The sequence below is a fragment of the Nuphar pumila genome, chromosome 16, assembly GCF_984573655.1.
Source record: "Nuphar pumila chromosome 16, dmNupPumi1.hap1.1, whole genome shotgun sequence".
NCBI classification, from domain to species: Eukaryota; Viridiplantae; Streptophyta; class Magnoliopsida; order Nymphaeales; family Nymphaeaceae; genus Nuphar; species Nuphar pumila.
In genome coordinates, this window is record NC_143264.1 from 41,452,431 (window position 1) to 41,465,651 (window position 13,221).

The following is a 13,221-nucleotide window of genomic DNA, read 5'->3' on the forward strand; positions in this document are numbered from 1 at the left end:
TGTTTTGTGCTCTTGATCGGTCAACCACCTTCATTTTAATAATAGAAGCTTACCAAAGCTTTGAAACACAGAGGTTGTTTTTTTTTGCACTTAGTTTTTTTTTTCTCCTTTCATGATCATATCTGCATATCATTTGTAGGGGATTTCCTGTACATCATATGTAGTTATGCTTGCATTTCATCTTGCCATTATACATTCCATTTTTCCTGTTACCATTAGAAATTGCCCTGAGTTTGATGCCCTCCCCATATCTCACACCTTATAATGGGTACACACACTAAGTGCATTCCTATAGCATTCCTATGTCCATATGCTCATATTCTTATATCACGCAATTGATCCATTATATCCATGCCTAAACCCCAGCAGTATGAAATCAGCCTGCCATAATGATTGCTGGATTTGCTAAAATAATCATCAGTTATGATCCTAGCAAAAACCTTGGTGAAACTCATGAAAGAGGGCAATTCGTGTTTTAGCGGATGAAGGTTCGAGCTGGAGTTGACGATCGGGTGGAGAAAGAGTTTGCAGGCATATTCACTGGTGTTAACGATCTTGATAATGATACCAAACAACAAACAGAAGTTCAGATACCTTTTAGTATTTGAAGAAACAAATGTGTCTAAAATCAATGAATCTGTTTTATTGTTTCAGGTGATTTTGAACACCTAACTAAGAAATAGCAATCAAGTGGAAAGTTAAAAGCCTCAATGTGTTTCTATACAAGGTCCGATTAAAATGATCAAATGGATACTGCCCCTTTTTCTGACTCTTCAGTAGCATTGTTCATACAGTTATGGCCAAGACAACTGTGATCAATGCTGGATATGGTAAGTGGATACTCTGGGTCTATGCCCACTCCCTCTAAACTCTCTCAGTTTTGTATATGATGGTAACAGGGGTCTCCAGCAGGATATTACAGTTAAAAAAAAAAATCAGTGGTGAAATTAAGTTGAACTGAAGGTATGCTCAAAAGCCCTTACAGACATATTACCTGAACAATGTCTAAAAAAAAAGGGGGGTTTATTCTCGGCTTCTCTAACCGAGATTTAGCTTGCTGGGAATCTGGTGTTTTATGTCTGATTGAGCAACTCGAGTATCCGTTGAAGTAACCTGTTCCCAAGAACATTATGGAAGTGCCCATGTCTTCCAAACAACCATTTTTTTCCTGGAGGGAAAGGAAGAAAGGGCCACGTCTTCATCGACCTTCAGCAGATTTCCTTCAGACCATCTTTCATCAGCCTTCAGCGCCATCAACATCCGGTTCCTCTTCAGCTCCAGCCGCAGGAGAACCACCTCCAGCCATCTGCATCTCCTCCAGCCCCAGCCATTGGAGGATCGAGAGCCACTTCAATCCTCCATCCCCAGCCACGTCTTCATCCTGCCTTCAGCCCACCTGCAGAAGGAAACACCACCCAGTCTTCATCTTCATTCAGCCCAGCCACCAAGCCTTTCAACGATTGCCATCACCCTTCAGCCAACAGAGACCCAGCTCATTCCCATCTTCTTCAACTCATTTCATTCAGCCCAGCCGAGAATCGACCCTTTTCTGCTGTTTGAAGTATCACTTGGCTTAATTGATCCAGCAGGTGTTTTTCCCCATTTCCTTCAGGTCGAGTGGTGCAAAGAATCTACAAGGTAACGTGAGGCTAGGTTTTATCTTCATTTCGTTCAGAGTTACTAAATCAAAACTTTGCTGTAATCTGATTAGCGGGAGTCAATGTAAGAGGAAAGGCCATTTAGGGTCTAAGTTTTAACACAGTAGAGGAGTTTTAAAAGGGATATCATCAATCTCACCTTCATGCTAAATAGATGAGTCGGCTCATCCTGTTCATGCATTGAACTCCATCTCAGTAGCCTACATGCGTTTGGCCATAGCATTAATTTTTATTTTTATTTTCCTTTTATTTCTTTATCTTATGACATTTCATGTTTTCTGCATCTCACGTTAGCTTTACAATTTCACGTTTTCCTGTTTTCTGCAGCTTATGTTAACATAATTTTTTTATTCTTTAGGATTTGATACTATTAAATTTGGTTCAGGTAATTACCTACATTCATAGTATACCTTAGTTTGTATAATACCCATATTTGTGCGCTATAATGATAACCCCCTGTAACATCACAACCCATCTACTGTAAGATTTCTTTGTTTCTCTTCATTCTTTCAGGTTTTCACAACTCTATTTTTTTTTTAGTTATTGAAAGCAGATTGTGTGTCATCAAGCTGCCTGGTAGCAGTGTTGATGTCATGTATTGACAACAGTATGGTCGCCCATTGGATTTAAGGCCAACACTTATAATACAAATTCCTTTTTTTTGCTTTAAGGTGTTACTTTCACTGTTTTCCTGGTTCTTTCTTTAAATGTCTATTATAGTGTTTAGATGTATTTGATTCATTACAATTTTCTTTCATTTCCCATTTTTCGCATACACAGTATCTTTCATTTTGGCCTATACAATCAACATGTTGATAATAACAGGTGGCTGACGGATCAGCTGAACCATGTTCACATCTCACAACAAACAAGGGTTTCAATGAAGTTGCTATGCTGTAAACAAATCCTATATTTACAATATAGCTGTCTTTGAGAAAATCACCTCACCTCAATATTTAGTTACAGCAGCTTCCCAGTTGTATATAAAAAAAAAAAATTTCTGTTCATAGGTCTAGTATATCCCAATTGTATATGATTGGGGTCTAGCCGAAGTAAGGTTGATCTTCTGAAATAAAGAGGTATAAGATCCAGGAAATGTGATTTATTTCATTGCTTTATAATAGACCATCTAGATCCAATGCCTGTACTTATTTTTTTTTTATTACATATATCACCCATTTGTGGTTTTAGGCTTTCACTTGGAGCACCTGTGTTGATTCCATTATCTTGAATGCTGCCCATATTAGTATCTCAATTTTTTTTAATTATCCTCATTCATTAGCTTATATCAATCTTACCAAATGACTGAAACCTAGTTAGTTATATGAAGAGATTCTCTATTATGTAAACTTCCCATCCAGTTATAGAGTGGCATATGCTATGTCAAAAAGAACATTTTGTCCTTGATTTAATCATCAGATTTTCCACTGTAAAATGTGTATACACAGCCTCAATTTGCAGAAAAGAGAGTGATACCCATCACAATGATATCTCACTATTTTTTTTTTTTTTAAATCCACATTTGTCATATTACCTTAAAGTTTCCCCTGTATATATGTGAAAATTTCTGTACATTAGCTCTAATTTCCATCAACCACCTGTATATTTCAGTGGTTCTTCATTCCATATGTATCATACTCCTCTTTTATGCAGAAGTGCAGTCTTAACAATCAGCTATGTTCATGAACGGATATATCCATATCCGTTCATGATCTCTTGACCATATTTCGCATGCTTCATTGTTGATATATAGGGAAGCTCCATACCCGATTTTGCTGAGAAATATGTTGTAATTTGGGAAATATGGTTGTGTGAAATTGCCTGCAGAAAATGTATATACCTGTATTTTCTGGTTTTACCCATTATATGGAATTTCCATTAAATTTGTATATTTTCTCATTATATGTATATATATATATATCTATGTATATGTATATCTATAGTATATCTACCTATATGTATACGTATATATGTATATGTATATGTCTATATATATATACATGTATACATACTTATATACATATATATATATATATCCCTTCATATGTACTTGTTATTACATATATTTTCATTTTCTCTTACTTTTGTAAATATATCTTCATTATCATACATCATCCATCATAAGTTCGAGTATTTCTATATTTACCTATATATCTTTGTTGTATATAGTATATGTGTCCATTTCCTTGGTTATTTTGTATTAACTCTCATTTTGCAGGAAAATCTAGAAGATGCAGATTCCTTGGCTACATTTTAATTTTCTTTTACTTTATGTTATGCAATGTAACAATCCAATCTAAACCTTGGAATAAGATTTACTTTTATCGCTTAGATTAGGCCGCATCTCATATAGTTTGATTTCAGTAATATCCTGATTCTATGATGCATATATCTCAATTTTCCAAATTCACCGTGGATGAACACGAATGGCACGTGCACCAACTCTTAGAGAGTTGATGAACTCGGTGGAGTCCATATTTACGGCCCTAGTCGGAATATGAACGAGACCCAGATCCATCATCTTTCTACCAGTCACACTGAGCCTACACTCTTAGGCTATCTTGAAAAAGGCACCTCATATTTCCAATGTTTTCAAAATATTGTGAATTAACTCAAATAAACCCTGAATATATTCATGGCCACAGTCAGAATATATGAAGGATTTACTTTGGCTTAATCTACATTTTTCCAATAAAATTTTCAGAAATCTTTTCAAAAGTGCATTCATTCATTCACATCATCTGCATCATTTGTTTTTCTCATGATTTTCTCAAAAGATTTTCACTACATGGAATCGATTTTCTCAAGAAACTATGATGATATTCGAAGTAGGATTTTTCAAATCAAAGTTTTCCCGTGATTTTCCTTAAAAAGTTATTTTCTTAAGATCCATTTTCAAAAGGGAATTTTCACCTTTCTCAAGAATAAAAAGTTGATTTTCAGAAATTTCAAAGGTAAAATTCTCAGAATTTCAATTTCCTAAGTTTTGAATTTCCTTCTCCAAAGAGTTTTCCTACAAATTTTCCATCATTTTCCTAAGAAAATTCTCAAAGTCCAAGTTTACCTGAGAAGTGTTCCTCTTTTCAAATGTTCATCTTTTCTCAAGAATTCTTTCCATTTTCCTGAGATTCTCATTTCTTCATATTTTCCAAGTCTTTCTAAGCTTTCTCAAAATTATCCTGAGATTCTCATTTTCTAAGTCTTTATAAACTTTCTCAAGATTTTCCCGAGATTCTCAACTTTCTCAAGATTTTCTTGAAATTCTCATCTCTTCAAGATTTTCTAAGTCTTTATAAACTTTCCCGAGATTTTTAAACCTTCTTTGTCTGAGTTTCCTGAGAGATTGATTTCCATCTTTTTTCTAAGAAATGTTTTTCAATTCCAAATGTTTTCTAAGCGTACATCATATTTTCCAATTTACATTTTCCAAAATTCTCATAGCACATGCCTGAATTCTTTGTGCATTTAGGATAGAACACACTTTCGGTAATTTCACTAAGTCAAGCATAATTTTGGTCCTTGGTTTGATTACCCCTGTTAAAGGCGGCAGGAACGATCGAACCTCGTACCGACAGGTCGAGCCCCATCCCATGGATTTTCCCGCAATTTTCAAAACGGAGGCGAGTATTTCAAAACAATTTCCAAAATCCGGTCAAGTTTGAATCGCGAAAGCATTTCCCACTCTCTTCCGCAAGGAAGGGAAGACGAAAAAAAATTTTGCGACGATAACAGGTTTGGCGACCGTGATGGGACCTGTCCTTGTCTGACCTAAATTATGCTTGACTTAGTTCAATTATTGAAATTCTGTTCACAAAATGTCAGCTTTTACTTTCAATATCATGTGAGCCTAGTAGCTTAGATTCTGACCTAGCTGACATTGACTGCATATAGCTTAGGCATGGTTTGGTAGGACCAGATTGAGGAGAAATTTTCATGTTCACATAGACTTAGGTCTGAATACAACTCTCCTCAATTTAGGATCTGAATGCAAACAATGTATGCTTCTTCAAAGATTTTCAAAAGTCTATCTCTCTAGGACTTAGAGCCATCTATTTCTTGCATGTGATCATATTTTTTCAAACCTCAATTGCCTATCATTACCCGGTCTTCACGTTGCTGGGCTCTCTTCCAGAACCCTAGTTCGGGACAGAGCCTCACAACTGGGCCAATTATTTGGGTTAACACCCCCCTACCACGTACCGTGGGCCACAGTCCGAAGTATATCGGTAGGCGCTCAAGGATGTTGGAAAACCTTACCTTAGAACCGGAGTTGAAACTCTATGCCACGTACCTCGGATTTCGATTCGGGTATATCGGCATAACTGGATTGGACAAAGATGATCTGAACTTAGAGTTAGGATTAAGGTCCTACAGCTGTTTTCAAAATTGATGCATCTAGAGTCAGCCTTTTAGGGAGTGCTGAATGCGCATAAATGTTTGTGCAGGATGTGATTGTATGTGTGTGATTTCCTTTCAACTTATTAGGTCTTTTTCCAAATATCCTTATTTTCCACAAGATCTTTTTCTCAAACCCTGGATGATTTTTTTTTCAAATATCCCATTTCTTTCAAAACTCCAGGTGATTTTACATTCTACCTTTCTACTGGATCTCGAATTTCTAGCTGCATTTTTATCCTGCCTGCAAATTTTTTTCAAAATTTCTCACATTTTCCTAAGTCTCATTCTGAGTCTTTCTCTATTTTCAGTTCAATGGCATCCAGTCAAGTTGATCCTATCTTTCCTGAAGGTCACATCTCCTTCGAGGTGCGACAAGGTCGTCCTGAACATCGAGCCCTTAGCACCAAAACTTTCATTCCCCGGTGGTACTATTCCTGGCTAAAAAGCTTTTCTCGAATGTTCCCGGACCATTTGAGCGAGTGCGGATTAGAACTGGTGTCAGCAGTTGGGAAGCAGACCATTAACGGCAACTTGATCCATGCAATGGCAGAACGATGGAATCCTCGAACATGTACCTTCTGGTTCCCATGGGGAGAGATGACCGTTTTAATGGATGAATTTTCAGAAATCATGGGTTTACCAGAACCAGCCGGTCAGCCAAGTGATCCATTAGAACATCAATTCTTGATCAATGTCAAGGGTTTGGACCCCCGAGACTCCTTAGCTCGTATGACAGGCCGCCGATCCTGGCCTTTGATCAAGTTGGAAGGGAATGAATATGTCGATCTGCTCGAGTTGTATCGTCAGTACGGGACCTTCGTTGAAGTCAGTTCGCTATCCAGGACAGCTAAAGAAAAGATTCAGAATGCAATGGTTCTATGCACTGTAGGATTGTCCCTTTTCCCAGATGGACAGAACTACATGGACATCAGAATAATTCAGCTCATGAGAAGATGGGGAAGTCGGCAGACTAATCACCTCTCTATAGCCATGGCAGCGCTCGCCTTCCTATATCGAGGTCTGACTCGATTCTCACTCGGAGAATCCATCTTAGTTGAAGGATGCATCTACGCGCTTCAATCCAGGTTCTTTCAGCATGTTCCAGCCCGAGCAAGCTCTTTCAGATATAATGGTCAAGAACTTCTTCCAGTGTCGCAGTACCGGTCTATGATCAACAACATTCAAGAGGATGACGTAGTTTGGGACTATTTTGATCGGCAGTTATCTCCTCCCAGATACACCTATGCTTATGGCAAGAGGTTCAAGTTACTGGGCCCATTCTTCTGCACTTACTACCAACCAGAGAGGTGTGTCCGGCAGTTCTCCCAGAGACAGCAGTACGCCGAAGCCCGATTGTTATCAGGTGTTATGGCAGAGTTTGATCTCACTTCCGCGCAATGGTCCGGGGCATATCATTCTGCCCGCTACGGCTGGGATTCCTTTGTCTCTCTTAAAATTTTCCCGGGTCCTAGAGTGTCTGCTGATTATCGTGAATGGTGGCAAATTGTTTGTCCTCCACCTCTTTGTCAAGATCAATAAAATCATGTTTTCTTATTTTAATAAAATTCTCTCTTTTTCTATTATGGCTTGATGATCTCGCCTAGGCAACAAAGCATATTTTCGTTGTTTGTTTCTCGTGCTAAGAATTGACAACACAATTGTCGTGATTCTCGCAACGACTCAGTCCCTAGTAATGGGACATCTTCTTCGAATTGTCTATCATATTTTTCAATAAATATTTCTTCCAAAAGCCAATTCCTTCATAATCTAATCAGGTCTTTGCCCTACAAGAGAGCATCTGCAGCAAAATCTGAGAGCATCCATATCATTTGATGGTTGAGACAAGATCAGGCAAAAGAACAACGGTATCACAGTACTCGTCAGCCTCAGAAGAAGAGATGGGCTCTCCCCGATCCGAGAAGAGTCAAGAGCAGCAACAAGAGGATGACGGCATAGATCCTCAAATGTACGCCATGTTCCGAAAGATGATGAATAAAATGATGAGTGAACAGGCTGGGACTAGTGCAGAAAAAAATCAATTCAGAGAAAAGTTCCACGGGCACAAGAATAAGAAGGCTCCCAAAAAGCAGATTCAATCAGAAGAAATCTTAGACGAATCTGAATCAACTGAAGACACTGAGGAAGAATATGAGGTGCCTCCAGCATTTCAGAAACGTGGCCGAGAACAAAGGAGGAGCCGCAAAGCAAAGAATCAAGTTACAAAGGAACCCCTGCAGTCGCAATTCAGGGAAATGGCCCGAGTTGTTAAGGATCTCCAAGCCCGTGATAAGGGCAAGAAAGTCTTTACCAGTGAGGACTTCTATGACGACCTCGAAGGGGATGATGATCTCGAAAACCTTCCCCGAAAATTCATCAAGTTCGATGGCTCTGGCGATCCGAAAGCCCATCTCACCACTTTCTTCGCAGAATGTTCAAGATTCAAGAGAGATAACAGAGCACTGTTCCTGTGTTTCCCTCGCAGCTTGGAAGGAGTTGCAGCTAAATGGTATGCTGAGCACATCAATCCCATCGAGCTCAAGGAGTTCGATAAAGTGGTAAATTTATTTATTGAACGCTTTTTGTTCAATACAGAAGCGCTCCCGACATTAAGTCATCTCTGCAGTTTGAGGCAGAATGAGAATGAAAAAGCACGGGACTTCATTCACAGATGGAGGTCAGCCTGTAACAAAATGAGAGATCCTATCTCGGAAAGGCACGCACTGTCCTTAATCCTCAACAACTTTTCGCAGCCTTTAAGAGGATTGATCTCCACTGCACCATCCCGGACTTTCATCGAGTTGACTGAACGAGCCGAATGGCTCGAGCTGAGCGTAGAGAATGGAGTCTATGAAGGCTTCACTTTTTCCAAGAGTAATCCTCAGGGTGAGCAGAAGAAGAAAGCTCACTTCACCTTCTCTGTCAACAATAACAACAACAATAGCCGAAATTAGTACAAAGGGCAGAAGAAAGATTACTGCTACGGTACAAACAATTCCAACAATAAAGGAGATCAGAAAACAAAGCCTGCTCCTCAATACAGCAAGCCCTCTCAGCAAGACGAAGGGCCGAAACTGCGCGAAAAAGTTAAACATGAAGGATGGAGTTATGACCGAAAATTCACTCCTCTCGACCAATCACTCGAAGATATGCTCGAGTATATGCTGTCGAAAGAAATGGTCAAGTTGCCTAGACTGGTCGATCCACCTGTGCCCATGGGGAAATGGAAGGATCAATTCTGCAAGTTTCACAGAACAGTGGGACATAGCACTGAGAACTGTTTCGTTCTCAAGAACATTGTGCAGGATCTTATCGATAAAAATCTATTGGTAGAAGGAGAAGAAGAAGAAAAAATGGACATTCTTAAGCAGCCTTTTCCTTCACACACCACAGCAGTAGTATCTGCCCAACCATTCCTGCCACATGAGCACATCAAGCCATGTTCTGCACAAGATCTTCAGGTTCAGCACCAGGTGTCAGTACTTCGACAAGCGACTCCTGACTCTAAGAAGATGGATCTAATCTCAGCATTGGGTAAGATGAAAGTCTCTGAAGCATCGGTAAAGTCAGTCCCCAAGTCAAAGGGACTTTCTGATTTTTTCAATCAAATCATCAAGCCCAAGCCAGAGAATTCAAGTCAGAAGCCTCTGACCGCTCTGTCCAATGTTTCCATTTTTGACTTGGCCAAAAGTTCCTGCAAGCATCAGCAAGTACTGGACGATCTGCTCAGAAAAATCAAAGTTAAGCCCAGTACCACTCCTGAAGACATGGCACAAATAGTTAATTCGGCCATGACCAATGCGCCAATCACTTTATCGGATGAGGACCTTCCAAAACCTCATTCTTTTCACAATAATGCTCTTTACATCGTCGTTCGGGTAAGGGGAATGACAATACCCCATGTGCTAATAGATGGAGGCAGCAACCTCAATATATGTCCTGAGATGACCGCAAAGGCGCTAGGCATTAAGGAAGAAGAATACATTCCAGATCCTATCACCATCTATGGGTTTGACAACCATGGTCAGACGGCAAAAGGCAAGATATTCCTGGAAGTATTCATTAATTATTCGGTACATTCAGTGCTTTTTCATGTGGTCAATGTGCCACCCACCTACAATTTGCTGCTCGGAAGGACATGGATTCATAATGCAAATGCAGTACCTTCCACCTTACATCAATGCGTAAAATGGTCAAAAGGTGGAATGATTACAACAGTGCTCGGAGAGGACCCGGAAGAAAGGCTCCCACAGCCTATGATACCTCGACCATCATTTACTGCAGATATTCCTAGCATCAGAGAGAATGAAGAAATCAGTCTCAAAGAAAGTCAGGAGATACTCCAGGCAACATCAGAATTATCCCTGCACACTGTAGCTATGACCCGATGGAAAGGTCCCAGGTTTTTCAAGATTGGAGGTCGTGTCAGCTACGACACTGTCAAAGATCATCCATTGTTTCCACAATTCATGAAAGTAAGAAAGGGATTCGATTTACTTCTGAAGCATGGTTATCAACCCTTTAAAGGACTGGGCAAAAATGAAGATGGTCGTGTCGAGCCAATGATCCAAAAGCATCGTCCCCACAGGGCAGGATTAGGATTTTCCGACGGGAGCTCACCAAAGAAGACTGTTTTTGTTAGAGGGGCACATTGAGAATCGTTGTTGCATTTCCTTTCTATTCCCTTCAAAATAAATGTCTCAATGTCTTTTATCAATTGAAATCAATAAAATGTCAAGTTTCTTTGTCTATCTGGATGCCATCTGCCTTTTTGTCTCTACATCCTCATTTTATAACTCAATGTCATTTTATGCATAATTCTTTTAAAATGATGGTTTGTTGTATGATGGACGATTTTTCCTGAATCCCATTCCTTATCCAAAATTTCAGAAATGTCTTCCCGAGCAATCAAGAAACTCGTTATCAATCCAAAGGCTTTCCATAAATCGGCAACAATTCACCGAGTCAAAGCAAGCACAGGAGATAGCAAGGTTGCAAAGCAGTTAGATGATTATGCAGAATTTGATCCGTCTCTTCAGGAATTACCAGAGTTCGCCTCAGTTCAGAAGCAAGATGAACCATCCGCTCTAGTACAAGATCCTACTGAAGATGTCAATATCGGCTCAGAGGAAGATCCCAAGATTCTCAAGATCGGTACCAGTCTAAGTCCGGAAGAGAAAGAAAGGCTTACAAAGTTCCTCAAGCAACATGAAGAAGTGTTCGCATGGACATATGAAGATATGCCGGGTTTAGATCCCAAATTGGTCAAACACCGACTCGTTTTGAAGCCAGATGTAAAGCCAGTTAAGCAAAAGCTGAGAAAAATGGATCCTAGAATAGAGCAACAAGTTAAAGAAGGACTTGAAGATTTGCTCAAAGCAGGATTTATCCGAGCTATTGACTACCCGGATTGGTTAGCCAATATCGTCGTTGTCCCAAAGAAAAGTGGCAAAGTCAGGATTTGCATAGATTTCAGAGACCTCAACAAGGCAACTCCGAAGGATGACTATCCACTGCCAAGCATTGATCTGCTGATTGACAGCACAACAGGACATGCCATGTTCTCCTTCATGGATGGATATTCCGGCTACAACTAGATTAAGTTGGCCGCCCGCGACCAATCAAAAACTTCCTTTACTACGCCTTGGGGCACTTTTTGCTATACAGTTATGCCTTTTGGGCTCAAGAATGTTGGAGCAACATATCAACGGGCGATGGCCGTTATCTTTCATGATCAAATGTGCAAAATCATGGATGCGTATGTTGACGATATTCTTGTGAAATCTAAAGAGGGAGAGGATCACCTCGAAGCACTTGATCAAGTCTTTAAAAGACTTATTCTTTACAAGTTAAGGCTTAACCCACAAAAGTGTGTCTTTGGAGTCGAATTAGGCAAACTGTTGGGTTTTCTGGTCAGTAAAAAAGGAATTGAAGTTGACCCAGCCAAAGCCAAGGCTATCATTGATATGCCACCCCCGAAAAATCTCAAAGAGTTGCGTAGCCTTCAGGGACGCATGCAATCAATTCGGCGATTTATTTCCAACTTGGCGATGAGATGTGAACCTTTCAACCACTTGCTCAGAAAAGGAGTAAAGTTCGAATGGGGACCAGAGTGTCAGCTATCGTTCGATCGAATCAAGAAGTATCTTCTCAATCCTCCAATCCTGAAGCCGCCAGAATTGGGAAAACCTCTTCTATTATACATCTCAGTCAATCAAGTTGCATGTGGTGGATTCTTGGCACAATACAAAGAAGGCAGCCTGATAGAGCACGCCATCTATTACGTGAGTAAGACTTTTGTAGATTATGAAAAGAAATACTCTCAAATAGAGAAGACCTGCCTAGCTCTGGTATGGATGTGTCAGAAGCTAAGACACTACCTGCTAGCATCAGAAGTCAAAATCTTGTCTAAACTCAATCCTCTCAAGTATATTTTAGAGCAGCCTTTCCTCAGCGGACGAGTCGCAAAATGGCAAGTCTTATTGATGCAGTATGACTTAGAATATGTCGCGAAGCAATCAATCAAAGGCCAAGCAATTGCAGACCAATTGGCGGATTTTCCTCTGGCAGAAGAAGTGAAAGCCGAAGATGACTTCCCTGATGAGCAGATTTGCAATATCCAGCAATTTCCAGTATGGAATTTATTTTTCGATGGTTCTAAGAATATGGCCGGAATAGGCATCGGAATTTTATTAATCACTCCTGAGAAGGAGATGATTCCATTTTCCCTCAAGTTAGATTTTCAATGCACTCATAATATGGCTGAATATGAAGCCCTGATTCAAGGTCTAAAGATTCTACTAGACTTCAATGTCAAGAGAGTACATGCCTACGGTGACTCATTACTCGTTGTCAATCAAGTTCGAGCCGAATGGCAAGTGAAAGATCAGAAGTTATTTCCCTATCAGAAAATTGTTTCAGCTCTTGTCAGCAAGTTTGAAGAATTTCAGTTATTCCACATCAAGAGAGATTTTAATCAAGTGGCTGATAGTCTCGCCAGTTTAGGCTCCATTATGGCATTCAGAAATGGAGAATTTTGTCGCTCTTTTGAAATTGGCAGACTTGACCAACCTGCTTTCCTTCCAGCGGAACAAGTAAACCAGGCTGAGCAAAGGAAGAAACCTTGGTATTACAACATCAAAAATTTCATAGAAACCGGCGAATTTCC